This window comes from Passer domesticus, chromosome 6 (assembly GCF_036417665.1).
Source record: "Passer domesticus isolate bPasDom1 chromosome 6, bPasDom1.hap1, whole genome shotgun sequence".
Lineage (NCBI taxonomy): Eukaryota > Metazoa > Chordata > Aves > Passeriformes > Passeridae > Passer > Passer domesticus.
In genome coordinates, this window is record NC_087479.1 from 17,531,051 (window position 1) to 17,558,680 (window position 27,630).

Here is a 27,630-nt window from a genome sequence, read left to right on the forward strand (position 1 = left end):
CATGCTAAATTCCTGTCCTCACACAACAGCATCTGGTACTACAGACTGCCTGTGAAGGGTGGCACTGGACCCTTCTGCTGCCGTAATGCACCCGCTGGGGAAGGTGCCTAGAGAGAAAGAGAAGAGAATGTAAATAACAACAAAAGGCTTTGTTCTGCGTGCTCCACATCTTGTGTTATGCCAGGGAATGAAGTAACAATTGATTCTGCTGATGCCCGCTTCTTAAAGAAATATTATAAAGGAATAAATCTTCAATTTTAACACAGTGCAATACTTTGAGTGGACATATTCAATCCATGTAAGATAATTAAAGGGGTTTTTAAACATCATAAAGTACAGATGATTAACAATGGCGAGAAACTTCATGGAAAACTCTCTACAGCAAACATCTGTCAGACTTAATAACAAGCATACACTCTGCTTTTCATCATATACTGTTTGACATAATTTTTATTGGCTATAAATCTGCAGGGTTTGTTTATATTTCTATTTGCATTAGGATTGGTTGCCACTTTATATTTGATCAGCAGAGCTGCTATTCATTGTGGTGTAAGGAATCAAATAATGATTGTGTATATACAGCAATCTGAGCATTACAGTGCAGGAGACTGTAAACAAAATTTTTAAATCTCTGCTTATCATCATAAGCAATGTTCTCTCCAGGTCTTTAATGACAGTCAGTTTCTAGAGGCTTTTCCCAAATAACTGTCATTGAAAACAACATCTTTTTTGGTAACTTGGTCCTGAAATGCAGCATCTTCCTACTGCTGAGATACAACTTCTCCTTATCTGTCTGTTTTCAATCTGTTAGACAATACACAAAGATAGTGCCCACATTTTACTTTTCCTGCTTTTTTTGAGTGGTGGTACATCAGCAAATAGGAGGAAAACACTCCTGGCAGGTGCACCATACGAGGCAAAAGCTGTGCATCAGGGACACCCTGTAAAATGGCCATGTGTTGTGGGATGATGCAGCAGATCCCTCCTGAGCTGACATTTCCGTATGTGCAAACCCAGACGTAAAAAATAAATGGCTTATTGGCAAAATATTATAGGAGAAGTAAGATGAGTTAGAATGACAATGAAAATATTGATGACATAGCTCCTTTGCCCTTAATTAGGGCAGGAAGAGAACCTTTTAAAATAGTACAGTCTCCTCTCATTCCTTTGCAGCTTTGTTTTTTCATCTCTAAAACACGGATCAGCCTGTGATGCAGGGACCTGCTTTTAATCATCTTCTTACATAATCTCTGCAATCATAGTAAAGTGCAGTGCTGTTCAGTGATTTTAAAAATAGCTTTATTCAGCTATCAGCATACTAATTAATACGCTTGCTTATTCCAACCTGGTTCATTCAGCATCTCAGTCACAGAAGCCACGCTACCTGGGGTGTAATCAAACACAGCTGGCTTTGCCTGTCACACCGCTGTAAGAAGCAGATCCTCCATCAGGAGGAGAGCCACAGCTCCTGCTCCTTGTGGCCAGAGCCTGCTGTCTGCTCCTGGCACAGCACTAAGGAGCCACTGCAGTGAGATCTAATGGGTGATCCACCATGCCAAAACAAATGGATTTGGGGAATGTTGCCTGCAAGGCTGCAAACAGCATTCAGTCAGCCATTTTGGGCTTTGCAGGCAGGGTAGGGAGACAAGGAAAAAAAGGAAAAGGAAAGCAAAGCTCCTGCAAGGAAAGAAAAGCTCCTTCTCTCTGCTGAGATGGAAGAGATGACAGCAGGGGAGACTTCTGGTGCTGCCTGAGGCATAAAGGAGTTGTACATAGGGAAAGGGCTGGGGAGAATCCCTGTGAGAAGCAAGTGCTCAGCATCTGATATAGGAAGTCAGTGTGGCTTTGTCTCTGCTAACACCTTTTCCTTTATGAGGGACTTCTCTCTCAGCACCTTTTTAAGTGTTTTGCCCACTCCAGAGCATTGTGGCTGCCTGTTCTGTGCCACAGCTCCTGCTGTCCCAGCTCTGTGTCTGCTCCTCACCATGTGCCCAGCTGCCCTGCGTGACTCCTGCACCCAGGCACCAAGCTGAAATGACACTAAAAAACTGCCTGGAGGACTCTGCTGGATGTCAGGCTGAGGGCCATTACTTCCGTGGGATGAATGGAGGACTTGAATGGCTTGGGAGAGAATTATCTAGCAGTTCCCAGGTACCACATTAGGATACACCTCTCCTGCTGAAAAGTCATGTCTCCATCCTCCTTTCTTCTTCCTCACTTATCCTGCTTTGCTTTGTTTTTGGCAATCCTAGGTGTTGGCAGACTGGCTGCCCTAAACACAAAATCTGGGTACTACTGGCCTTTCACCATTTTTATTTTCTGTGTTTTAAAAACAGCTATTTGCAAGCAGACTCCATGACTTAACCCAGCAGCATCTGACCTCTGAAACAGCTCTCACCTTACACGGGCATTGCCTTATTTAAGTAAACTGGAGAGTAAACAAATGTGAGGTCGGGGGGCCGCTGAGGTTTGGTGAACTAGAAGCCTAATTGTTTGGGCATTTAGTACTCCCACACTGACAGGAGCTGTTTGCTTGCCCTGCTGCTTTACCACTCCCTTCCAATGAGGCTGCAGTAAAATTAATAGTCTGTGACAATGTGTCTTACTGGAAGCAAATCAGTCACTGCACTGCACTGGCAATACCATCTCCACCGACAGGGCTGCTGAGGGAGCCGTGGGGACCCCGCTCTGTAGGACAGGTCACTGCTGGGTCTCACAGCTGGGCATGGCCAGGCAGCCACGGGCAGCCAGGTGCTCCAGCCTCTTTCGGTGGCCTGTGTGAGGGCTAAGTACCAGTGGCCACAAAAAAAGGAGTAATATTTTCAAAAGCTGTGAGATTTAATTTTTTTTTAAACAATTCATCCTGGAACAACTAAGTAATAACTTGTGCCTGGCTGTGTTTGCAAGGTAGAATGATAATAATTTCTTGTTCAGGGACAGAAGAAAAGATTATTTGGCAGAGAAAGGCAGACAGAGCTTGTATCCCTTCAAGTGCCTCCAGTTGTTTATTCATGCAGACTGTGAATGCCACTAAAATACATGAGAGCTCACTATGAAGAGAAATTTCTGATGTGTATAAAAATAAAAAGACAAACATATTTCATTTTAGACAGAAGACATGTTACTTTAACATACAGATCTTGAGACAAAATGAGAAGCTTGAAGGTGGCTGCCATGGGAAAGGGTGGGTTGCCAGAAGGATTAGCCCCTCAGAAGTTTGGCTCACTGGGACATGGCCAGGGCTTGCCAGAGAAGACTTAGCCCGCTCCTAATGTTGAGGTTAAACTTAGGAGGGAGGAAAAGCCTCAGCACAACTCAGGCTGCCAAAGGGAAGGGGTTTGTCACCCTTCACAAGACAGAAATTCTTCTTGCAAGCAAGCACCAGAATTCTGGGGCAAAGGCTCAGTCCACACGTGCATAGGGAGTTAAACAGAGCTGGAGCTGCAGCATGAGCAGGGATGCCAAGGGGCTGCCAAGGGACAGGATAATAAGCTGAGAGGGTCTTGCACTGACAATTTTTTATCTGGACCAGAGTGTTTTGTTTGCATCTCCTTACTAGTGAATCTTACCAGATTGCTGTGTTATATCTCCTCAGTCTAGTGCTGATGTATGAACTCATGAAAAAGACCACATTCCCAATCCCTAAATTATCCAAGACATCTCACTACCTGTCTTTCAATTTGAACTTTCAAACTGCAAATTTTTGTCTTGCTCTCTGGCTGTCACAAAAGCAAGTACTGAGTGGATTTATTGTAAAAAAATAACTTATTTTAAAAATACACAGCTCATCTGGCTGAGTTTTAGTCACCTCTGGCAATAAAGGCTTGTGTTTTCTCTTGCACTGAAACTCTGTAACCCGGAGTCTGGATGTGGAAGTTAGTCACATGTCAGAGGAGCGTGGGCAGATGGTGCAACTGATGAGGAAAACCTTCAGCCTGTCAGAGCTAATGCCAGTCGGGCTGTGGGGAGGGCAAGAGACTGCTTGGTGGGACCCCTGCTGCAGGTACCCAAGGTGGCTGGTGCCAAATGAACTACCCAGGGGACACATCAGCACATCCCAGCTGTGCAGGGGTGGATACTTCAGGCAAAATCCTTTTCAAACATAAAAGTCTCCTGGCATGCTCATTTCATTCTCTTTGTAGCTTTTCTGGTACATGTTTATTTCCATGACATGGACAACTCCAGCTCCAAACTGAGGTTCTTGCTGAAATAAAAATGCAAATGTTCAAATGTTTTTCTTGTACAATCAGATTAATGTCAGGGCACCTTAATGGGCCTGACCAGCCTCATCTGGGGTCTCCACCTGCACCTGCCTGTGGACTCAGGAGCCCCATTTCAGCTGAGCCCTGGGCTGTCAGTGTGTGTCTCAGTGATGCTACAGAAGTATCAGTCTCTAGCTCAGGCAGAGCTGTGCCTGTGCCAAGGATCCTGTTGATCCAGACCCTGAGCAGCAGACTGTCTTCCCAGCTTGACCACAGACCTGCCTGGTCACTGGGGACCTGCCCAGCAATCACTGTGCTGTATCCAGCCCTGGTTACCTCACTGAACTTGGCTCTGATCTACTGTCTGACTTCCCAGCAAGATTTTGGAGCTGCCTTCTAAGCACAGTGTTGCCTGATACAATCTGAATTCTGAGTACAATCTGGCTACTGCCTGCAGGTTTGCCTTGCTCACCTTGCTCAGGTACTGTGGGGCTGGAGAGCTCCCTGACTTGGGGGGCAGCTTGGCTTCATGGCACAGATTTGGGGCTCCTTAGGGAGCTACGGGACCCAGGCACTGCAGATGGGGCACACTGTGTTGTGAAGGTGACACAATTTGCTTGTCTGATCTGTTCAGTAGGCTGGAAAATATAACTAATTCATTTAAATTGATACTGCAAAAAAGTTGCTTAAATGTCCAATCAAAGCCAATTAGAAATCTAAATGGATTATGTTTTCCATTGGGATACAAGCCACAGCCTGTTCCCACTCCCTCCCCGGGGCTGGTCTGGAAGCTGTGGTTTGGCACCCAGTAGCCCTGGAGGTGTGTAACTGACTTGGGAGGTGAAGCAAGAGGAGCAGAACTGGATCTGTGCTCTTCCACATGACCTCTTTTACCTGTTGCATGTTCATATTCTCAGGTGAGAAAAAAAATCGTGAGCTGATTGTATTTTTGGCTTTTGTCAATTATGACCTACTGGTCAGGATTAAGTTTTCCTGGTTTTAGTACAAATAATTGTCCTTTTGTCAATATTGGCCCTCAGATACAATGCTGGTAATCTTGCCAGAAATGATGCCATCCAGGTAACCAGACTGATGGTTCTGGTGCCACTGGAGGTTGCAGGACAAATTAAAGTGGCCAAAGAGCAGGGATGTCCCTTTAATAATGCATGGCTGCAGGTATGTCTGTTTACATTTGGTCATTCTTTACAATTTCAAACTAATAGAAGATTCAGTTACTTCTTTTCCAAGCCTGTAATTTTCTTGTCAATTCCCTTCTCCCCTTTTCTTTATGCAGGCTATTCTGTACCACAGCTGCAAATAATCTTCACAGGCACTCACAAACACAGGGCAATGGTTTTGCCCTCTCCACCCATGCACATTTTCTCATTTTGATCTAATGAAGCAACTTCTGGGTGGGGTACTGCAGATCCCATTAAATATGCTTCTGTATCAACACTGCTCCTAAGCAAAATATATTGATTGGTGAAGCTTTGGACCTACTTTAATCAAGTAATCTAAATAGGGCTTAAGCTTCAAAACCCTGGTGATGCTCCTAGCTTCAAAGCTTTTACTTACACTGAATTAATTTATCCTGGATGTTCTAATGCTCTCAGCAGCCCTATAGATTATAATGTTAGAGGTTGCAGTCATGGCTCTGATAATATTCCCTAAACTTGACCTCTATTGATCATAAGGTAAAGTCAGAAGTGGGAGTGGGGAACACAAGGAGTAAACCAAAGGATTTGATTTGAAGCAGGGGTGAATGTGTGCACCCCTCTAAGCAGGCTGCTGGGAAGGAGAAGTTTTAACAGAACACCTCAGAAGGTGTTAACACTTGGGGGTTTTTGACTGAAGATATATTTTGATATGGACTGAGTGTCAAGTGATCATTTCCAGACTCCTTCTTGCATAATATTGTAGGTGTATTATGTCACAAATATAATTCTTAGTCAAAGGGAAGGTTAGTTGGATTTCACATGTTGAACATCAATAAAAGTTACAGTATTAGTCTCAGCTATACCATGGGAAAAGGGAAGAATGTTTTTCCCAATCCAGCAAGAGCTAGAAACCGTGAAGTGTAGCTACCTGATGCTGAATTATGTGCACTGATGGCACAGTAAATATGTGCTGAAGGCCTGATAGTGTTAACAGTTACCCCAATGATCTTAAGGGTCTTTTCCAAACTAAATGATCCTGTGATGGTAAGAATATTCTCATCTTTACCAATCAATGTGTTCATATTAGTAGGAACTGGCAGGGCTCTTCCATGCATGCTAGTGAAGCACTGAACACCCAGGGAAGTGTCCAATCTGGTGCGTGCTGCAGTCTAAAGATGCCACTAAATCACACTGGCTTTGATTGGTGTCAGTCCCAAGTGAAACCTGCTTAAACAAATGTAATGCACCTACTCCAGTGCTGATGCAGGGTCCCTCTGGGTGGCAGGCATATAGGCCAGTGGCATTTTATTGGAAATAACAGGGCTGGCATCCTGTGCTCCTGTTGCCCGTGGCAGAGGCCTGGCATAGTCTGTGGTAGCTCCCAGACAGAGCACTGCCTGGTGCAGAGAGGCTCAGCCACAGGGCAGAGTTATTGTCCATCAGTGGAGGGGGGCAGACAGCCCTCTCTAGGTAAATCCCAAAATTTCTTCAGAAGCTGGGCACTGGGCCCTGTTTTCCAGAGAGTATCATGAAAATAGCATATTGGAGAATAAATTAGAAGATTATTTAAAGCAATGATAACTTTTATGTTTTCATTAGATAGGTAAAGGCTCACAGTATTTTGAATAAAGACTATCTCCTGCTTTATGAATCTCAAAGACTGTGAAGCGATTTCACACAGAGAGCTCTGATTACTACAGTAATAATTTCTTCTACCACCCTTTCAAACACTTATTAATAGAAAAAATATCAGTTCAAACTGTCTTCACACAGAAAATATCAGTGTTCACAGTGTGAACTTTAAAATTCTTATCTGATTAGTTAATGTCAACAATTATTAGTGTACTGTCAATTTAACTTTCTACTGTCCTCCATTGATCTCAGTCTCCATGTACCATGCAGTGCACATCACTTAATAAGTAACTTTCCTGACTGGCTAGGGATGACTTTCTGTCCTGTTGTCAACTGGCAGCAAGTAAAACAGGAAAAGATGCACACATCTTACTGTGCATATTTCCTTGTGACAGGCTCTCACCTTGCTGCTCAGCATCAGTTGGACAGCATCTTTAAGGATGAAGAAAGTCATTCAAGAGGGGAGCTGGGAAGTGAGAGCGGGGAGAGCCACTTGGTTTAGTTTATTCTTCTCATTTCATAAACCTTTAGGCACACACAGATGGCACTTTTCTATTTTTATCATGACAGCAAGGACTGGTGCCTCCTATGAGAAAAGACAGAAGAAAAGAAAAGAAGCTAAAAGGTCAATTGTAGTCTAGGTAAGATGGTGCTGCACTGATAGTGCTGCACCTGGTGTTTGGAAGGCATCAGGGCTTCTAAACTATTTATTTCTTTTAGTCTGCTAGTGTCAGGAATCACAGTCCTCCAAGGAGAAAGGCAAGGCAGCCTCTGGCATTTTGGCATTCCTTGTCTCAGCCCTCATTAAGCCTGAATACTATTTACAATAGTATTTAAATTCTGATTGACTATATTGTGACCAATCTAAGCTTGCTCAGTTTTGCACCTAGATTCCAGAATGGGTTGAATTACTCCATGGCCACTGTTTTCTGAGCAGGGTTAATATGAAATGTAGCTGTCAAAGCCATGAATGACTGGATCACACCAGCCCCTGTTCCCTTATAGTTCTCCCACCCTATATTCTCAGTTCTCTTAGGGGGCACCAAGACATTTAGACAGCTGCATCCCAGTGGAAGGGAGGGACTGACTTTTAGCTCTGCAAAATCTGTTCTCTCAGGTCCACACATGCTGGAGAAGACCGAGGAGATTCAGCCCAGCTGATTAGTTTTGCTTAAGGTCACACAACACAACTCAGTCTTGAGTAAATGTGGATTCGTCGCACACACATCTGAATTTATGGTATGGCTTATTTCTATTTTATTTCCAAAACCCTCGGAAACTCTATATACAGAGTAGACATCTGGACTCCTAATTTCTCTCCCCCTGTTCATGCCTGCCTCCCCCCTCAGCAGTAATCCCTTTCTTTGCTGCACACAGTAGAAAATGAGTGTGCCAGTCCCTCCTGTGCACTGCTGCCAGGCCATTTTACGTAAGCATCCTTCTCTGTTCCCCATGGCAGGACAGCACGTCCAGTTGGAGCCAGTTGTTGTCTCTAATCTCTGGGCAGAAACACACAGATTACATTCCATTCTGTCACCAGTGTGCAGTGGATAACAGGCATGCTGTCATGGCTGTGCTGCTTCCCTGGGCTGTGCTGATCACTCTCCTGCTGGCACCAGGTCATCTGCCATCAATGATATACAGCCTGGGAAAATCTTCCTTGCCCCCTCTTCCCCATGCTTTGACACATGAGGCTGCTCCATTCAGCCTCCTGCAGGAAGCTTTGGTATCATCCTCCTTTGGTATCATTCAGGGACATGAGGACATCACAATGGATGAGATGGGCTCTCTGTGGCTTAGGTCACATTTGGGACTCTCTCCTCTTTAAAGTTTTCCAGTGTTTGACCTTCATGGTAGCTCCCCCGAGTTACCAAAGGGTGGAGAAGGAGTTTAAAATGAAACCCAGCTGTCATTAAAGTAGTGTCTGGCCTGATTGCTCCAAGCAGCTTAATTACAAATAAACCAACATTCCAGAAATGTATCTTGGGCAATTCCTCCCCCCACCCTCGTTCTTCCACTAGCAGAGCTGTTTTTAAGACAGGAGATAGAACTATGTAGCTTTAGATTAGTCAACAGCTCTATGCAATGTCTCCACTGCGAGGGGTAGGTGTGGGAGGGGTAGGTGTGTATCCACATGGATATAGGTGGTGGAATACAAGCTACAACCTGCTCAGCTGCTGCATGTTCCACTGGCCTGTATCTATCAAGCTGTGGCTGCAAACTCAAAGTTTGAGTTACAGCAAGATCTCTGGGGTAGGTCAAGGGAGTGTGTTAACAGCAGGATGGATGGATTAACGTGCTGATCAAATTGGATCTGCATGTGATTCCTCGCTGGTGGAGAGCTGCAGGCAACAGGATTTTTTTTAAGTGCACGGTGTTTCCTTCTACCTGATGCCTGAGGCTTTCAGCTCTTACCATGTTTGGCTGAGGAAGACTCACACTTTGCACAGCCATAGAAACTCTTGCTGCTGGTTTCTGGACTGGGGGTTAGCAGCTGCCTGCACAGGACATTTTTACCTGATGTTCATGGTGTCATCAAGTATCCTAATACTGAGGAGGGAATTTACTGAGAAGTTGCAAAGTTTTCCAAATATGTATTTGGAATTGTATCCAAATTGTATTTGTGTGCCATTTGCAAGCAGAGGTTAGCAAGAGTGAGGAGAAACACCATGGTTCATTCAGTCATTAAATTAATAAGTACAGGGAAAGGGTGGGCAAAATGGGCTGATTCCCTTACTTAATGTCTCATTGTTTGAGAATTATCTCAAATTATCTATGCCAGGAAGCAAAGAATGGTAATATTGTACTTCAGCTGTGCTGGCCACTCTGAACTAACTGAATCTAGAGGGCTCTAATTTAGGAATTCAGGCATCATCTCAAGCTCAAGCTGAGGCACAGGCAACCAAAATATTTCTGCAAGGAACAAGCCCACAAATGGGACTTGATGCCCAGCTCTCCCTCACATCATCATTGCACAAGGCTGAACAATTGTTTTGCTTTCTGCATGATAGGATCCAACAGTCCACTTAGTACCAAAACAAATCTCTAACAAAGATTTACTGCTGTGAACACATTTACCAAAGTTGAGGAGGTTGAAATAATGGGCAGCTTATAACCAGTTAGCTACATTTATTGTATGGGATCTATTTTATTATGTTGCTAATTTATGTTGATCACACCAGATAAAATTTCCTCATAACCAAAGCCCAAGCAACAGAGCAGGCTGCATCCCAGGCTGTGTACTAAACTGCTGTTAGCTTTCTTTCCAAGTCTTTTGTCTTTCTCTCATTTTCTCTCACTCTCATTCCTTTTTTCCTTTCTTCGTGCAGAGAAGAGAAATGATTGCTAATGAATTGCAAGCATGGGGTATGGAAAGATCAGTTAATATGGCCCAAGTATTCAGTAAAACAAATACATTAAAGTGATCAAGTTATAAATGAAAAGAGACCCAAAGAGCAGGTTCCACTGAGAAAACATGTGAGAATGTAAATTAATGTGACTTGATGAAACTTGAAATGTCATAACACAGCAGGGCATATAACACATCAGAGGAAATGTGAAAATTATACTTTTTCCTGAAATCACAGTTTTCAAAAATAAGTGGCTTTTAAATTCTTCTAAAAATATAATAAAGGAATTAGTGTCAAGAAAAAGGTTATTGTTTATCAGACTGCAGGCTCATGGTGGCTTTTCACAAAATTTGAAACTCTTTTATTTGAACTCTTTTATTTCTCTGACTATACAGTGGGAAAATAAAAATCCAAAAGTCTTTCTACTTGTCTGGTTCCTGCTTCCTAATTTTGCACAAGGGATTTTTTAAAGTTATTTGGAGTAAGTGAGTAAATGGCATGATAAGTCCATGTGTTGGAAAAGTCTTTCCTCTCTTTCCATAATGAGAGATTTTAGATTTTTCTGCTGGCCTTGATGCTGGAATGTAGTCCTCACTGGGATCTGAGAAATTAATTAGAAGGGAAAGGATTCCTCTCCTGTACAGCACCACAGAGCCAGGAGGTTGTACAAGAACAGGTCCCTTTTCTTCTGGCACAGAGCAGATTTCTGTAGGAAGAACACCAAGAGTGCAGGTCTGCAGAGAGAAAAAAGTTGCCACACGGCACAGAATTGTTCATTTCCTGCTCTGACTGCAGTGACCCTATGTGGAAAAGGCAGCCTTGGTCTCTTTCTCTAAGGCTGAATGCTCCATGGGGAGACTGCACTGGATGCTGGCTGAAGATGGGTATCCTGTATGGCAGGTGTCCTAACTGTCCCTGTGCCAGCCACCACCTCTCTGCGCTGCTCCAGTTCAGGTGCTTTCCCCCAGGCTATTTCTTGATTTTTTAATTTCCCAGTTTCCCTAATCCTCTTAAACAATCCTCAATGAAATTACTTTTATTCCACAGAAGAGAGCATCTATACGCAGGACAGTTTGGGTTACTAGGGGATAAAAGGTATCCTGGTGCAATCCCACCCCATCTCTTTCCATGCAGGGCTGCAGGAAGGTGGGATGGGGCTGTCCAAAGAGACAAGGCTGGCAGACTCCTGTGTGACAAAGCCTGTTCATAGCAGGTAAATGTGGAGAGGCCTTGTCCCTGGGCATGCAGAAACTGTGGTGGGGAGGAAGGGAAACTCTTTTCCAAAAGAGATGTCTTTTGAAGAAGAGGGTTTCTAATTCCATAAGAATTAGTAGCAGAATATTAAGCAAAACCACAGAAGTAGAGCCCCATCCATTTGCCTGGCTAGTTAAGCTAAGGAAACCAGCTTGGTTTTGCAGTTCTTAGCATGTGTGATCCTTCCAATAGCCCTTTTTATTTGCTTATTTATGTGTATCATTGCTGAGCAAGATGATTAAACTTCCCTGTTGTTGAGCAAGATGATTAAACTTCCCTTTTATGACCCACATTTGACTCAATATATTATAGTATTACTTTCTACATCCTTCACTACATGTATTTAGACAGGACTTCTGAAATATTTTGCCTGTGTTTCCCACAGGAAGAGTTGGTAGCCTGCGGAAAACATCTTCTGTCTCAGAAAACCAGGGGAATGCACACAATTTTTACTCTTGCCCAGGTAATATTTTGTGGTGTTCGATGCTTGCTGTTATTAGCATGTTTCATTGTCTTCCTTCTTGGTGAGTCTTTAAGGCATTTGCACTAATCACTGAGGTTGTGTAGTATGGTATTGGAGCATCTCTGTCTAAATTCAGACATAAATCCCAATCTTTAAAACCAACACAATTAAAGGAGAAGATCTCATTTTAAAACTGTTTCAAAAAGTGTCATCCACCTTCATTTTGCTGTCACCTGCCTGGAAAGTAATGAAGAGAATGGATACCAGGAATAGGAATTGTAGGAACAAACACAGCAGGAAGGTCAGCCTGGGGTTTTTCCTGAGGTGCATGGGCTGGTGTCCATCAGGCCAGATTGTTGAGTACTGGCTTATATCATCAGCAAACACCATGCTCCCATTGCAATCTGTACACAATGGGATGGACTTAAACCTCTTATTTCTCATTCTCCAGCCACATCTCATTACCCACCACTGCTTCATTTCCTTACACTGTGCCCCTCATCACCCTTGATTTGGTAACCTCTGCTATCAGCAGCAACAGTACAAGCAGCTCCCTGTCAGTGCCAGGCTGTGTTCCTCTCTGGAGCAGATTTTGTAGTGGTAGTATTATACATACCAGAAAGGGAACATCTGCCTCATGCTATTCCTTCCTCCCCCAAGCCAGCTCTCTTATTACCTCCTACTCCCGATCTTTATTTTTTCAACTTAAATATTTCTTCTACATATAATTTCCACCCTTTCTGTTTGCTTTTGCTGCTTCTGAGCACTCAGGAATACTCTTTCTTTTTCATAAGAGGTCAGCAGTGGGGTTTGGGTTTCTAGTAGCAGCTATTGAGTGCTGCTCTAGTTAAATGAGCTGAGACCTTTCCTTCCTTCCTTTGCATGCTTTCCAAAAGGATACAGATCACCTGAGTCATATTGATCATTATCTTGAGAAATCCTAAAGGATTCTAAAGTGGCACCAGACATGTTTAAATACCTAAATGAGTTCCCAGTTGTTGTTGACAGCCAGCTTCTTACTCCAACATTCTGCATTATCACTTGTTATTGGATCTCATAACTTGGCTGTACTCAGCACTGTTCACAAAGAGGCAGTGGAGAGTGTCTTAGCAGTAGAAAATCTCATTGTTCACAAGAAGTTATAGAAGCTTCCTGGAAGCTGCCAAAGGAACTATTCCATTTATTATGCTGGCTCATAACATGACCTGCTGTTGTAGTCTGTGCACCTTCTTATGCCTACAGATTTCTTGTGCATGTCTTGAGAGCAAAAGCTTGCAATAAGAATGGTTTTCTCAGCACAGAGCTGTACTTCAAGTTGTGAGTAACAAAATCTGAAACATAACCCCCAAAGGACTGTCCAGTTACATGACTCAATTTTCAGCTCACCTATTTGTCTCTGTCACTTGCTTAACCATTCCATAACATTCTGTTTGCAGGTTGTATTACCCATTTTTAACTGAATGACAGTGTTCACATTGCTGTGAATGGCAGGTGGCCTGGATTTTCACTGGATGTATAAATTAAACAAAACAATTTTGACAGCCTTCCAAATTCTTCCATTCTTTCTAGAGTAGGTTATGATGTACCTTGTCAGGAGGAAAGTACCAAATTGCATCAGATTCAACCCACCTTTCCAAATAAAGTGTTGAAATTAAGAATAAATATTACATCCTTATGTTAACTACTCAATGCAGATGTATATTTTCGTAACAGTTGTTGTCATAACAGAGTAACAATTTATTTTAAAAGAATGACTTCTACTCCAACACCTGTTCATACACTGTGTATTCACTCCTGTATCTCTCTACACATATCACATATTTACCAGCAGGAACTTGGAGATTAAATTATTGATGAAGTGATAAAGAGAGGCAAGAGGCAAAAAGTTATCCTGAACGAAGGCCAGCAAAGCTGTACTGCTGTGCCACCAAAATCTGTTTTCCACATATACCACAGGAAAACTGCTTTTGTCTATTTCCAGATTCTTTCAGTGGTCTCCACTGTATCCTTCCTGTGCCTCATGAATGTAGACTTCTTTATTCATCCTCTACCTATGGCATATTGAAATTGTCCTCCTTCTGCTCCCCCAGCCTATCTGTGGCTACAAGTGTCATGCAAACAAAATCTGCTGTTCATGTGTTGAAGGAAGGGGACCTCTCTGATCAGTAGGAATCTCTTGTCTCTAGCTCATAAGGTCTTTGAGGAATGGCCTGTCACTCAATAGATGTGTACAGCATTTAGCACACAGGGCTGCCCCACTGGGGGCCTGCAGGTGGGACTGCAGTACAAGTGGGAGCAGTGCAGGTTTGTCATAAAATGATGAACTACACAGCCACGTGGCATCATTTATCACCAGCCCTCAATACAACAAACAAAGCATTGAAAATAAGAATTCCTGAAGTTGTATATCACTTTTTCTTCCTCCCTTTTTTGTTTTCTTTAGAGGGGAAATTTATACACCACTATGCTAAGTTGAGACTAAGAGTGGGTACCATTTGAAAAAAGGGCTGCAGAAAAAGATTTGTTTCAAAATAATAAAATGCTTAAGAAAGCTTCACTAGAGAAGTGTGAAAATTACTTGATGATAATCTGCTCTCAGTCTAGGAAGAGTCAGATGATGCTGATAAAGAAACATTTGAAACTTGAGCATTTGTCAGTGGTGTTAGGGTTTTTAATTAATCAGCTTTCCAAGTGCACTACAATTTATATCTGCATTTGGCATTTAGTCATTGCAGATAGTAAACTGTACTTAGTAATCTTGCCTGTTCCTCATGAATCTTCTTGACAGACAGACGGGAGCTGTACATTTGCCTGAAGCCAAAGAGGTCTTCTCACACATGAGAAAACTTATAATCAAAGCCTGACCAACGAAATGATCCCCCAAAGTCAGTAGCCCCATCATAATAATGCACAGGAGAGCTGGAAAGGGTGGGAAAGAAAGCAGGATAGCTTGATGGGAAAGAGTATGCAGGGAGGACCAGAACCCACAAAGGGATGGGAAAGGCAGGTCTGAGACTACTGGAAAGGCACAGGGATAAACAAGGCAGTCTCCCACAGACCTGAACGTGCAAATGGCCTTTGTCTCTCACCTCATCTGTCTCCCACAGGGAATAGTCTGGCATCTCATCTCCTGCGTTGCTGGGAAGGAGGAGGGCTTGCCAGTGCATGTGTGACTGGGAGCTCCCAGCTACTCCTCACACCTACCACTTGCCCTGCTGCTAAATGCAATGTGCTTTGCCATTACCTAGCTGTAATTTGTTAAATTGTTATAAAGAACTTTATCACTATAAAGGAAGGCTTCAGCTGCGGAGTTGAAAGGCTCGTTTCAAATGTGAATATTCCACATGAAAGAATTTCTCTTGTTTCAAACCATTTGCATTTTCCGTGCACGTTATTGATCTGATTGAACAGTTCCCAGATCAAAGGCATGCTGGTAAATGAGCAGCCGAGGTGGCAGTATGCGAAGTGGACAGCTGTTAAGAGAGCAGCTTAAATAATTGCCCAAGGATTTATTGGGTAACATGATTAATGATTATGGAAATATGATGACATGATACCAAAGAGTAGTGTGCAGTGATTGATGGGGAAGTTGGACAAGGCCAAGCTTAGATATCAGAGTATGGGAAACAGTATTATAGCTTGTAATCATTGTATATATGGTGCTTAGTTGTTGAGAAATTTTGATATTTAGTTTTGCCTTCTGATAAGAAATTAAAACTCCAATGCAATATATGTCTTGCAATGAGGTAAGAAAAAAACCCTCCTGCTAACAGTGCATGGTAACAGGAGAAGAGATGCAAAGAGACAACCTCATATTTTTTAAAAATCCCCATAAAACTTACTGGAAACTCATGCTGCTGTTTTAATTAACACCTGAGCAAAGTATACATAACACATTAAAGGATAAAAAGATCTGTTAGTAGAATGACAGTAGTTTGCATATAGATAGCTTTTTCTCCTGTTTTGCTGTTGTTGGTTTTTTTTTTATAACCTTAAATTCCAGAAGCCAATGGTAGCATAATGGAGGAGATGGGATCAAATTGCAGGCTAGAGCTACACCATGGCAAAAATATTGCAAACTCTTGCAGTTCATTCTGTTGAAAGTTACATTAGATTTCTAGTCACTCTGTGCTGGTGAGTGATGCAAACACTCCTCCTCCTTCAGAAATTTTTGTTTAAGCCTCACAAAAAAGAAAGTAATATTTAAAAAATTAATAAAATGCTGCTATAAAATGTGAAACATTAGCAGACAATTTTAGAGGTGAGAGTAGACAGCAAAATCCTCAGGGTGAAACCCCAGTCCAGGAAAATGGAATGCAAAATTGACTTCAGCTTGGGCAGGATTTCATGCTGGATTTTTTTTGTTTGGTTTGGTTTTAAATTCTATTTCCTATATTGAGTACACATGAATAGGATTCTACTGTGGATCTGAGACACAATTTCTGTGTGCCAGAAACTTGGCTGCTGTAAGTGATGGGACCTCATTGAAATTTTCAGTTGGGTGGCAGCAGATGACAGCTATTAGGCCCAGACCTCCAGCTCCTGCCATTAGATAGTTGTGGTATGACAACAATTGTCATGGCTTTAAAGACAGTGATGTGGGTAGAATTGTTTAAATAAAAGCAGCATTGTTCATACTAGACAGTTCTGGAAAGAAATATCCATATTTGAAGCCTTGGAAATGCTGTTAATCTCTTCAGGGATGTGAAACAACAACAGAGACGGTGTAGGATTTGAGAGAGATACCAGGAAGCCTGGTGCTTTAAAGCCATAATCTAGTTTGCAAGCCTCAAGAGTGAGTATTAGTGAGATTACAGTTCTGGTGAAGATTTTTCACAACAGAAAGAGAGAGGTAGAGTTGAATCATCTGCTGGCATTTAGGGACAGATTTATTTGTAAGCCTTAGGTGGGAGACCTGGCACTATTCACATGCAAGATTATGTGATGGGTCAAAGCCCCAGTGTTTAGTTATGGTCATGCTCAAACATCCTGAAATAATGTCTTCATTGAATCCATCACAAATACCATCTGCCCCATCACTCTTTACTGTGAGGCCCTCATTTTATGGCACACACAGACTTCCTCATGAGAGAAAACTGCGATCTCTCTGCAGCACTTTCACACCAGCTCGACTCTACCTGGCCTGAGAGCTGTTTTCAGGCAATCACAAATGATGCTTGCTACAGGGTCCACATACCAGTTTTGTCATTTCAGTATTTCCAAAGTGTAGCCAATAACTACTGTGTGGCAAGGTCTGTGTCTGCCCAAGTGTCTCTTTATGCTGCAGTCATGATGTTGGAACCAGAGAAGTATAATTTACAGCCTTGTACACACCTGAAAATATGTAATGTCTTTTTATCTTGTTCCAGAGATTTGTTCTGATAGAGTTTCCTGTGAATATCAGACTGGGGGCAATGCACTGATTTGTTTGGGGTTTTTAAAAATTATATTTATAACCATGATCAAACCTGGTCTAGCCCCAGCTGGCCTCTGCAATGCACCATGGCAAATTCTGTGGTACACTGGGATTCCTGCAGTGGCATTATTTTGAAATGAAAAACATCAAAAAATATCCCAAACAAACAAATAATTTAAAAAATTTGTCCCAGTCACATTTAAATCAGTAGCAATCTTGTTTGCTTACAATCCTATAGTATTTCTAAATAAATACTTTGGTGACAATTCTCCTGATCACTCTGGTTCTCAGCATTTTCCCAATTCCATGTTGTGCAACCCTACACCACAGAAGTTAGGAAATCATGTTAATACCACTGAAACTGTGCAGGGGTCAGCTGAGGGTTTGTGCATCAAGCTGGTTGATGGGGTGGAAGTGCTTATGTTTCCCTTGTTTCAAGAAGGCCTGACTGGCAGCTGCTCCCTCCTTTCTCGCCCTGCACCAAGTCCACAGCTCATTTCTGGCCAGCTCAGCTTTCACATTGATTGGTGACCTCACTGGTATTCCAGGTCCCTGGGGCCTCCCCCACGTACCCCAAACAGGCAGTGCTGCTTTCACATCCCCCTCAACACCAGGACAGATGACTCTGCCCTTGAACTGCTCCTTCTGGTCTCTGGCTGCTTGGTGACTTGGCAGACCAAGCCATTTTGCAACCTGCCCCTGCTCCTGGCTGAGGTTCTCCCATGAGGAGTCCTTCATACCTTTAACTGGAAATTTTGCTGTCACTGCTGGGATGGTCACAATATATAGAGTACCACCGTACAATTTCAGAAAGCTTCAACCCATACACAGTAACACCAGACCCCATCAGAAGGCTGCAAGCATCAGCCCTTCTCGTTCTTTAGCCCGACCTTTCATACCCCTCGTGTCCATGCATTGCACCTGTGTGCCCTCTGCTCCCTTTGGAGGTTGGTCAGTGCCCCTGGGCACTCCATGGCTCACTGCTGTCAGTGCTGCTCATCTGCTGCTCTCAGCTGTGCCCACTGGGGATGAGCTCAGCCACAGCCCCACTCCCAGTTACCACAAACTGTGTACCTACAATTCCCCCTTTTTTTATTTTAAATAAATGCTATGTCTACTATATCTCTACAGGGCCTTTACAGACGAAATAGTAAAAATGGCACAAGTATCTCTTTTGTAGGTTCCACTAACTCTGGAATGCATCTATGTACTGACCTTGATTCACTCCTGCAGGACAGGAATTCAGGTAAGAACGAGCGATCAAAACTTTCATCTCTGACTCCAGCTTTAAGCTCAGGTTAACCTGCTCTTGCTGTGTCTGGTTATAGCAATGAAATTATTAGTAAAAATATTAACTGGGCTAATTTGAATCAGTGTAAATGACTGATTAATACTGTAGGCATTATAAGAACCCAGTAGCTCCAGCAAGAAATTAATATGGGTTATTCCCCATGAAGTACACAGGAAATTTACATGGATTATTAATAAAATAGGGAGTATTTGATACCTTTCAGAAGGTAGTGAGGTTGGTAACAAAGCTCCTTTCACAGAACATGAGATTGATTTGCATTTCAGGAATCAGATTATGCCAACAAGCATTCACAATGAGCCTGATAGCTTCACACCTACTTCTGACGGAAAGGTGTGCAAAAGCTGCACTTTGCACACTTGCTGGAAGCTGTACCAAGGGACTGAGGACTGAAAAAGTAAATGAGTGTGAAGGTTCAGATCTGGAGAGGAACTAGATTTGCCTGCATGATGCATTCAGAATTGTGCCCAGTTCTGGGCTTCTGTGTACACAACAGTCATGGACTTACTGTGAGCCCAGCCAAGGGCCATGAAGATGATTCAGGGATTGGAGCACCTGCCATATGAAGGAAGGCTGGGACAGCTAGAACTGTTAAAAGAGAGGCTCAGGGGGAATCCTTTTGGAAATAATCCTGTACAATGTGCTCTAGGGTAACCCTGCTTGAGCAGGGAGTCTAGACCAGATGACCCACTGTGATCCCTTCAACCTGACCCTTTCTGTGATTCTGTGATCTTACCAGAGCATATAAACACCTGGTGGGAAGGAATGAAGACAAAGGAGCCAGACTCTTCTCAGTAGTGCTCAGTGACAGAACAGGAGACCATGGGCACAAGTTAAGCCACATCAAATTCAAATTGAACATAGGACTTTTTTTTTTTTTGTATTGTAAAGGTGGTCAAACAGTGGTAAACTCCATTTATGGAGATCTTTGAAACCTAGCTGGACACGGTCCTGGGCAACTGGTTCCATATGACCTTGCTTGAGCAGAGGGGTTGGACTAGATGATATCAAGAGGCTGCTACAAACTTCAACCATTCTGTGATTCAAAACCTGTATTCAGCTGCTCTTGAAATTCATCTGGTACATGCCTTGTTATCAATCACTTTGCCTCTTGTCTCCTGGCAGTTCTGTCAGTGGAGTGCCAGGAGCCCAAAGTGTGTTTCTCCACCCTACGGCATCTCAAAGGTACCTAATTCTTGCCTCTGCTGGTGCACAGAAGTGCTTCGGTACTGAGAAGCTTCAGAACCTGGATACAGAAGATCACAAACATGGGGTTTACACTGTGCTACACTCAGGTTTTAGAAGCAGGGATTCTTTTGTTAGCCTGTTCTGATTAAACCTGGTAAATGACCTGAGAACCACTGTAGGGACCAGCTATGTGGGTTCAACACCAGCTGCTGCTGTTTTCCATGAAATACAGCTGGAGAAAGAGTAAGCAGTGGCATGTTATCTCTGCGGTAGCTTAGTGGTTCTCTCTGTCAGGAAATCCAGAAGTTAAATAATTTCCTCAGATAGAGATATTCAAACCCAAACCTTTTGCTGCCCTAAAGCACCGGCTACAAAACTAGTCTATTGCAAAGTAGAAGCATTCTTCAATTTTTCTCTTGAAATTACTCAAGGCACTTGAAATAATTCATACTTCATTGCATCAGACCTGGAGGATGATAAGCTGTCCTAAAATCGGAAATTTTTGCTTGGAGGCACAGCCCTTATCTAAGAATTTTTCTTGTAAAGCATCTACCTCAAAGTAGACTACAGCCATGTTATAGGGGTATTCCTGTGGGAGGCAGGAGCTGTGAATATAAATCCTAACTAGAAAGATATAATTAAGACCTTGTAGCACCAGAACTGAACCATACTGTTCTACTAAGCCTTCCCTATTGTAGTGACCATGAACTCAGCATGCAAGGTGTGAATGTTGCAGCAGATGTTGAATTCTGCAGCTGCAAGGACACCACTGTGGAAGGTGTACACTTAAAAGACAGGAGCTGCAACAGTAAATGACAAGGGCCTAAAGCGCTTGATCATTCTGGACCTTGGCTTTGGTAGCTTTACCTCCAGTATGTTTCCCCAGATCAGAGCTGAGGAACTTCATCAGAGATGCCCATGGAGGAATGAGGAAGGAAATGATATTGCAGTGTGGCATTGCTGTATTTGCTTTTTCAATAGGCTCTAATCATTAGTGTTGTCACAACCTTGGAAATTCACTCAAAAAAGATATCTGAAGGAAAACCTCTTCCTTCCTGTGCACACAAACATACACAAGCAGAGTTTTTTGGATGATGCCTTCAGATAAACAGCCATCACAAAGCCTCAGTTTCATTTTATCTCCATTTTAGCTCCAGGAAAAAAAATGCCTGCAGCCTAAACAATTCACTTTGCTGCCAAGTGCCATCTCAAAAAGAGGAACAGTATAAACTAATTTCATACCTATTCAGTTCAATAATAGGTATTGTTCTAACTATACCGCTAGTGATAAGAGACAGAACAGCTTATTTGCCATTGCTAAGCAACTGTTAAAACAGTGTGTAAAATTCAGCCAGCTCTAATGGGCTGATAGAAATCAGTGTCTGAAGTTCTTGTTTGCATTAGGAAGTCAACAATAATTGTCCTTCTCTATTAACATGCATTTAATCTGGCTGCATCAGATTCAATCAGGATTCTGTCTTAATGGCGTTTGGAATGGTCTGCTCTCCCTTAGAAAAAATATTTAACCATAATGCATTGACCTGCTTTAATCCTCTTGTTTTGTTTTGATGCAGTGATGAAGGCAACACAGGAAAAATAAGGTAATATGAAACACTCTGCAGAAATGAAAGCTGATGGTGTGAATGTACCAAGTGGTAAGGCAGAGTCTGAGGTATTTAGATATGGTTCCATCAATCACAAGATGGCATTTGAGTCTGAGATGCAAAGACATCTGCAAACCCCCTATACATTTGGAAAAACAGAATCTAGGCAAAACAGGTGTGCATAAAACCATGGGATTTTTTTCCAAGCTTAATTTATGAGTTCAGATTTTAGTAATTTCTGTACATCATTTAGGAGAAGGGACTTTGGGGGCTCTGATCATGCCTTACTGAGATAAGGAATGGGCAAATGAATAAATGCAAAGGAAGAAATGTTTCACAAGAGGCTCCTGCATTCATAAGCACTGCTTTGTAGCTGCAGAATTATTTCTGTGACCTAAAAGGAGAATGCATTATTATGAGAGGAAGATACCTCTCCTCAGATGCTCTGTTCCCTGTGTGAAAGTAAAGATGCATGAGTAAGTAACAATGCATAAGCAGAGGGATGGAAGACTGACTGATGCTGGAGCTGGAAATCTGTACTGGTACTCAGCACTGCTCCATTGCTTTTACTGGTACATAAACATATGATTAGCACTTATGCCTGTCAGCACTCCCATCACATTCATCAGAACCACCACTGTTTCCTGTTCAGTAGAAGCTTAAATGCTCTGTTGTCACAAGCTGAGAAAATCAGAACTTTGTTCCATGCAGGTGAAACAACACTGCCTTGCTCAGCCCACTGAGCCTCACACCATCACTTGCAAGAGACAGATCTTGGTATAACAACAGAAGAACAAGTGCTTTCAAAGACAGACTTCAGCCAGTGCGTGAGTCAGAAAACTAACTTGTCACATAATGATATGAAAATGTGGGGTAAAAAGTTGAGAGCGTCCCTCCATGAAGCTTACGGCAGTGTCTGAGTCACCACAGGACATGAGAAAGCTGCTGGCAATGGCATGCAAAGCAGGCTGGAGCTGAATTCTCCTGTTATGTAACTCCTACGTTAGCATCTTCTCTGTTCCATATATAAACCCAGAAAACATTAAAAAGCTGTTGCTGAAAGCACTGCTTTTATTTATTCATTTGTATGAGCCAAATGTGACTTAAAACATTACATATTTTCCACACAAGCTTTAGTACAGGACCAGACACTTTCTTTGCTGGAATTGATGAGACCATTTATTTCTGGACTCATTAAAAGGATGTTTGCACCCCCTAGTGTATAAGAATTTGCAAGAAAGCAGGTTCTTCTAATAGCATTAGCTAAATGAGGATGTTTAGTATTAAGCCATAATAAAATCCCCCTGCTACAGTCTTAAGTAATTTCAAGGGAAAGAATCATAAACTCAAAGATCATCTTAGGTGCAATCTCTCATGTCCCTGACCTCAACAACTGTAGGACCTGAAAATGAGTTTTACTGAGTTGGATTTTTATCTCACTGGAAGATATCAGGGACTTACAGCTCAAAAATGAGACTGTACTGAAACCAAAGAATCAAATCCAGACCTTCAGGGATGGTCTGCAACTCAGGGATGTTGCACCCAGCATCAGCCCATTAGTGAGATAATGTCTGAAGCTCTGCTTCACTGAAGGACAGATTTCTTCGGATTGAACTTTACTCCAGTTAACAGAAACTGTGAAAATGAGAGGCAGGCACTTAATTGCTCTCCAAGAACTACTGCCCAAATTGTCACAGGCATGCAGACCTCTCAATTCAGACAATGGCTCACATCCTGCTGTTTGGAGATAGATCTTAAAACACTTCTGAAAAAACTTCTTACAGCTGTGGATTCCTTTCTCATTCTTAAGATGTGACTTCACTTATGGTGTTAAACAAGGCAGACCCCGTCCCTGAGATGAACCAACAGAACTTCCCTCGCTGGGACCCAAAGTGGCAGTTCAGCTCCCTGTGTCCAGTGTGAGTCTGGAACCCGAGGAAAGCCCTGGTGCTCCTGGAACCAAACCAAACCCAAATGCTGGCTCCTGGCTGTTGAGTGTGGAAAGGGAATGGTTTATGGGAGCACTTTCTGGTGGGACTTGCACTGACTTTTGAAGATTCACTGTGTGACCCAGACCTCTGCAGTGTAGACTGGTATGTGCTGCTTGCTGCCTGTCACTCGTGTGGGCAGGTTCTGATCTGACCAAACTACACACATGTGTTCTCAAGAATTCCCCTGCTCAGCCCTGTGCTGAAAACAGGATTTCACCATTTCCCTTGAGGTGTCCAAAAGCCAGTCACTGCAGCCTTGGCAAGTGTCTGACAATCAGAAATATGATACTGCCAAGGAAAAAAAGCAGACTGTTTTCATTATCCAAGCAGAATGAAATGTAAAAAGCAAACAAACTGCATAAATGATGAAAATTATATTAGATTTTTAGATTTACTTTCATTATCTAAGTAGTTTCTAATAATAAATGTATTCCAAAATATGAGTTTCAGCCAGTGGTATTTACTATATTAAAACCAGACTGATTTTATTTACTGTACTATGCTTGTTAGCTCATCCAAGCCACTTTATTCTGTAATTTAAAATTAATTCTTTGGGCTTTCTTTCAAAGAAAAGAAACTTGGCTTGTTGACAGAATAATCCTTAATAAGTCACAACCAAGAAACTGCCAGGAGCTGTGATGATGACTTCTGTCAGATATTCTTTTCTTCCAGAGAATGGAGTCATCATGATATTAATGAAGAGTTCTTTGTGTCATTTGTGTAAATAAATAACAGTAATAATGTAATACATAAAAAGAGCCAGAATATCACAGCTAAGGGTCCCCAAAGAATTACATTTTAAGGTTCAGGAGTACCAGTGTGATATAAAGCAGGAAAATTGTATAATGAGAATGAGTTTTAAAAATTACATGAACAAAAAGAAAATTGTACTGGCATGTGCAGGTGTCAATTTTAAAAGCAGTTCTCCAACCCATATTTTGAAAATTAAATCGATCTGCTTTTACTTGCAAATGTCTTTCTTTTTTGTTTAATTACAAGCCCAGATCTTTCCTTATAAATTAATTTCTTGTTGGAGCCTTTCTTTTTTACTGTCATTACCAGATACTCAGTACTGTGATTTTTGTGGGACAAAATTCCAGCTGGAAAACTACTGAAGAAGTTCACAAGCTCTTCATTGTAATTAAGAAAATGCTGGTACCATGTGTCTCGTTCCTAAGAACAGAAAGAAAAAGTATTTCCTTCTGCAGATTTCACTGCAGTTGGGCTGTGATTTTACTGCTTGGTCCTGCTTGATTCTTCCAGTGGCTCATGAATATAGGACTGGGGTTCCTGGTCACAGGCTGCAGAAATGTTGAGAGTCAGGCTGAGGTTCAGATGCAGCTTGACTTGGAGATGATGGTCATCACTCTCACAGCTTGTCTGAAATGAGCTGGTGCAGAAGACACTGCAGTTCTGATGCTGCTGGCAATGCAATAGATGCTGCTATTGACAGTAAGCAAGCAGGAGCAGGAGACTGCTTGAAGTTTCAACGACTGGCCCAAGTGAACACTTGAATTTTTTTCCCACCTGAAATTGAGATGTTTTAGCAGGACAATATGGTGGTTTTGGTACAGAGTCTGTTACTGGGATATAGAGCTCCTAGATTTTGACTAGAATAGCCTCAGCACTCTAAATTAACCACATAAAAACAGTGCAGATAGGAATCAAGAAAAACTTCTATTACATATAAAAAGAAGCCTTGTTCAAGCCAGCAAAATCTACCCATCACACCTGTCATTTTTCACAGGGGGATGTCAACATAAAATGTAGGTAGAGAAGTGTGACACACAGCTTTCCAGGGATTCGGCTGAAATCAAACAAAGGAATGGAAGATGTGATAATTCCCCCACTCCAAATAGAGAAAATAAAAGAGGAATTTGTAGCTAGGACATGGCTTACCACACAATATACTGGCTACACTGAAATTCCATATAAACTGAAATGGGCCTTTGTTCTTGGGGCTCTGAAAGAGACTGTCATCCTTTTCTGGTTTTCCAATAATGCCCAGTGTTGGTTACATAGGAATGTTAGAGTGAGTTGTTTCTACTCCTTACAACATTGCACTGTGTAAAATTAAAGTATAGATGAGACAGATCTCTGCATTAATTATACACCCAGGATTGTCTGAGATCATACTCAAAATTTTGATGATTTTTTCATTTTTAGAAACCTCAATCCTACTTGTTGGTGAGATGCTGCATTTCAATTAATAACCTGTTCTTGTCCCTTTTAATTATCTAATATGATATTTTATATGAATATTAGGGTGTGTATGAATATTGTTCATATTTCCTGCTTCAAGAAGGCTGAAGGATTCAAACTTTTGCAAAGATGCAAATAGTTGGTCATATTTCCCAAAAGCCTCATATTCCAAGAGGCATCACCTTAAAGTCTAGGAGAGAAAGCACTGTGGTTAATGCAGTTTGGCAAGTCAGTGTAATATTCACTGCATTACCTTGACATGGTTTAATGGAATGAGAAGCATGCACTGTGTGTCAAGGAAAATTACCTGGTGACCCTTGCTGCAGCTTGATGCCTGTTCTTCACTGGATAGCTATGAAATGGTGTGGAAAATCTTATATGAACTCCACTCCTCCTGGCTCTGTCCCATAGGGAACTCATTTCCTATCAGCTTGGCTATAAAAAAAAAAGCTTTATTTGGTGTTTTCATTTGCTACAGTATTATTTCAAACACACAACAGAATTCTCTGTTCAGCCTTCCTCCTAGCATACCCCCTGATGGAAAGATAGACCAATAATGGAAGTAAATACAGAAGAAAATAAATATAGGGAAATGCAAAAGATACTTATTTTTATTGGGATGAGAAGAGACTCTTACAGTCCCTTTTTGTAGGACGCAGTCTTGGTCTGCTCTCAGGAAATGCCTTCTTTCCTCAGAAAACAGATTTGCAGAGTGAACTTTTTAGCTGCGTAATATAAGGGAACTACATTTTACCCCCCTGCATGAATAAATAGGTTAATTGTGAGTGACAGCTGGAAAGTTAATTTCATGTTCTTGAAGGACACTGGATGATGTCAAAATCCTCTGCTGATTCACTTCAGAAGAGGCATGTCCTCTTCCAAGGACCTCACCCCCGACCAAGGGATCATATTGGTAAGCAGTGTGCAGGGTAGATAATTTTATTCTTTTGCTCATCTGTTCTGACTGCCAGGAAGATTCCCAGTCAGTGTCAGCCCCGGTAAGTGCACACAGAGATGCAGCCACCCAGCTTATCACTTAAGAGCTGGCTCTTCCCTTGCTTTGGTGGGGAATGTAGGCAGCTGGTTGGGGCAGGTCTCTGGAGTCTCACATGCTGATCCTGTGAACACATCCCTTTGGATTTGTGCCAGGAAACTTCTTGGTCAGACTTCAGCAGCAGGGCTCCAGCAGGACCCTTCTGCTTTGGTACCTCATGGTCTGTGGGAAAGAGGCAGCGGGTGCCATGGACTGGGAGAATGCAGTGTCACCCACTGCTGCCCCCACCCACGGCCTCGTGCTGGCTTCCCAGCCCAAGGCATGGCGAGCTCAGGAGCAGGAGCAGTCCGTGCTCCACGGCACAGGCAGGGCTGGTGGGGTGTGACTAGACTAGGCTCAAAGCTTCCAAGAGCTGGGAAGCCGCACACTGGCACCTCTGACACAAAAAGGGCCAGCAAGCTGCTCGAGCACAGGGATGCTGTTCTGGCAGCATGTTGGACTCGTTAGGTGGGAGTGTCAGTGCCTGAAAAAGGTGGAAAACAGAAAAGAGACAGGTCCTCAGTACCTCCTTTTGATGTCTTTGATAACATGAAAGGCAGCCTATGCCACTGTTCTGGTACAGTGACATTAAAAAAATCAAGAAAGAAATGGAAATCATTGACCATAGAGGAGATCCCTGCAATTTGGCTGTGCTCCTGATCCACAAAGCTACTTTTCTGGTTTCTCCCATTAGCCCAGCTGCAATGTGAGCAGAGGCAGATTATGTATCAGGCCAAAATATTAACGTTCACAGCATTAATGCTTTGGAGCCTTTAAAATGAAGAGCACTAACAGAAAAATCTTTTCAATCCTTTCATATAAAATCCCA

The 27,630-nt window shown here is 42.4% G+C and overlaps 1 long non-coding RNA gene across 3 annotated transcripts; it reads left to right on the forward strand.

Annotated features, from left to right (window-relative positions):
• Positions 1–7,737: 7,737 nt before the first annotated feature.
• On the forward strand, positions 7,738–24,675 carry LOC135302078 (uncharacterized). 3 transcript variants are annotated; one of them, XR_010363769.1, is made up of 6 exons: positions 7,738–8,230; positions 11,476–11,554; positions 11,981–12,058; positions 18,655–18,720; positions 19,909–19,968; positions 21,546–24,675. It is a non-coding gene; the product is annotated as an uncharacterized LOC135302078 (long non-coding RNA). The 3 variants fall into 3 exon arrangements; XR_010363770.1 differs by lacking the exons at positions 7,738–8,230; positions 11,476–11,554; positions 11,981–12,058 and having other exon boundaries at positions 18,505–18,720; positions 21,546–21,572; positions 22,287–24,675; XR_010363768.1 differs by lacking the exons at positions 7,738–8,230; positions 11,476–11,554; positions 11,981–12,058 and having other exon boundaries at positions 18,505–18,720.
• The last annotated feature ends 2,955 nt before the right edge of the window (positions 24,676–27,630 follow it).